The sequence below is a fragment of the Austrofundulus limnaeus genome, unplaced genomic scaffold (genome assembly GCF_001266775.1).
Source record: "Austrofundulus limnaeus strain Quisiro unplaced genomic scaffold, Austrofundulus_limnaeus-1.0 Scaffold372, whole genome shotgun sequence".
Classification (NCBI taxonomy): Eukaryota; Metazoa; Chordata; class Actinopteri; order Cyprinodontiformes; family Rivulidae; genus Austrofundulus; species Austrofundulus limnaeus.
The window spans coordinates 8,240-11,220 of NW_013952774.1; positions in this window are offsets into that span (position 1 = coordinate 8,240).

Sequence of the window (2,981 nt, forward strand, 5' to 3'; positions counted from 1 at the left end):
AACTTTTTTTCTGACAACTGATGACTGACAAGTAAACCTGACAACTTTTTTTCTGACAACTGATGACTGACAAGTAAAACTGAGGATGTCCTAAAATGTACACCGTACTGGTGGTGTGATTTCACCTGTACCGTAAAATATTGTTTTAATTGATGAAGCAAAGCTTCGCTGCATCACCTGTTTTTAATATGACATCACTGTTTTACAGTTGATAATTTAAGCTGTAAAAACTGTTTTTTTGTGCAACTTATAAAAAGACCTCAGATGTGTCAACTCAGCCAGTCATATAATAGATCAGTTGTTTTTGAGAGCTGTAAGAAAACATTAGTTTCATTTTTACTGCCTGTAATTGATTGTCTTCAGTCAGGCTCAGAGTTATTGTTTAATTACAACTTCAGTGTCAGAGTAAACACAGGCTAAAGATTTCAATAAAACAAGATTTCTGCTGGGTTGTTGTATTGAACTTGTATTAAAGTTTAAGAGCTCGCAATCCAATGCATCAAATGAAAACATAAAAAACTGCCATCACTTCTAAACTGTTTTGATTAAACGTGATGAAGCTCTATTTCTTTTAACTGTCCAGAGTTCATACAACATGACAGAGTTATGTCATACAGTTTATTTTGGTTGTTTTTAAATTAAATTTGTCATTAGCTAACCTGACATATGCAACTGTTTCTAGTGTCTTGCTGGGATGTATAGTCCCAGAGTTACTAAAAACAAATACTTTGCTGCTGTACTTAAGTAGATATTTTTGGTTTTCTGTGCTTTACTTGAGTAATTGTTTTTCAGCTGACTTTTTACTTCTATTTCTTACATTAAAAAAATAAAGATAAGAAGTAGAAAGTCATTACTGGGGACAACCAGACCACTGATATGGGTGACTCCTGGCTGAGCAGCGTCACTAATGGAGTCTAGACGAAAGTTCAACTCTGGAAGACTAATCTACCTCACCTGCTCAATCCAGCCACCGCGTCACAAGCCCAGCCTCATCCAATCAGCATCTGACAGTGGATAAAAGCTTCCTCTCTAATCGCACCGCCTGCTCGCCAGCTGAACGTCAACCTACCACCTCCCCTCCTCCCATCATCTTCTGGCTTCCAAGGACTTCCCTCTCCTTGACCTCCACCACCAGTGTCGGGCCCCAGGGGGAAGAAAAAAACTCCTACCCCTCATCTGAAGCAGCTCATCTGAGCTTACAGCATCTCACAGCGCTCACATCCTCTGGTGGTGTCCGAGCGCCAAAATCTAATGTCATTCATGTCAATAAACTTCCTAATTTCAGTCTAACTTCGTTTGAGTGTCTTCATGTTGAAACACTATGATGATCAAACCGATATGACTCAACCAACCATTTCCCCTCCCAAAACAAAAACTTATCGGAAACCTTTGGAGACTTGATTTCAATCTGGATTGTTATTGTTAAAAAATGTATCCAGATAAATTGTGCCTCTTGGATAAAATGAATTGAGTTAAAAGTATAAATATACACCATTCTTATACTGCAGCCGGGTAGACTAGTGCATCTTAAAGTTTTTAAAATTAATATTTTAATATGATATTATAGTCATTTCAGCCTTTAGAAAAATGTTTTTAGGGAGATCACCTCTCAATAAACGTCCTGTTGGAAAATCTAACCGCTTATTTTTACTCAATACTTTTACTTTTAATAATAAGTACATTTTATATCAGAAATTTACTTTTGATCTTTAAGTACAAAAAATATTAGATGCTTTAAGACTTTTACGCAAGTAATATTCTTAGAGGAGACTTTAACTTTTACCAAAGTAATTTTATGGTAAGATACTTGTACTTTTACTCAAGTATCACTTTGATGTACTTTATGACATAATTTTTAGTAATTTTAACACAGATTTTAACCATCATGATTTTTATGCAACACCTCAGAGGTTCAAACAGGAAGGGATCGAGTCCTTTACCTGTGAATGATTGTTCTGAACTCTGGTGCGGATCAAACAACTGGACCTTGGTGTATTCACACAAGGAAAGTCCTTTGGCCCACTTGTTTGGTCTGGACCAAATAGCAGACTTTATTTATTTATTTGTTTTTTTCCTTTGGTCCAGTTTGCATTCACATTTTGCTTTTTGCAAGTGGACTATAATTTCTAAACAAAGCAGGTGACGGTCATTGTTCCTATTGGACAGAAATGGTGGAGGCAGGACAGAGCACAGACCCTGAAATAAGACTGTGCTGTTAATAAAAATGACTATTAAGAATATCAAGAGCAGCTCATTCAGTGGTGGTTTTGCAATGATATTCTTATAATTTTGGGATGGCATTGGGGTATTAGACATGCTTGCTATCCATCCGTCACAATTTCAAAAAGCTGTAACTTTCACATAGAAAAGTTAAAATACACCAAACTTGGTATAAGTTATTGCATCCCGGACCATACCATGTGGTCATATGACATCATCAAAGCACTGCCCCAGACAACAGGAAGTGACCTTTTTTTTGCTTTGGAAAGCGCCACCTCTGATCTTCTTGAACTAATCATCAACAAATTGTGTCAGAACACAGATAATAAGTTGATCTCACTTGCTTTCAAGAATAAACAGTTTTTAGTGAAAGACGTGGTCATGGCGGTGTGGCAAAGTCAGACATCACTGTTGACTTAGCATATGTTTGGCTCTAAATTCCACATACTTCAGCCAATCTGCACCAAATTTGCTGTGGTCTCCTAATCCACCCCACTACAGGAATGCAGTCCAATTTTTGGGAGGTGTGGCCTAATTCCACACCAGGCCATTGACATAAGTTTGGCTCTAAATTCCAAATACTTCATCCAATCTGCACCCAATTCACAATGGTCGATTCTGATGGACTGTAATTGTATAGTGCCTTTCTATCCAACTAGGATACTCAAAGTGTTTCACACTACAATTCGTGTCCTCATTCAGCCATTCACACAGCACTCAATTAGATCCTACAAAGCTAACGTACAAATCAGCTATGGAGA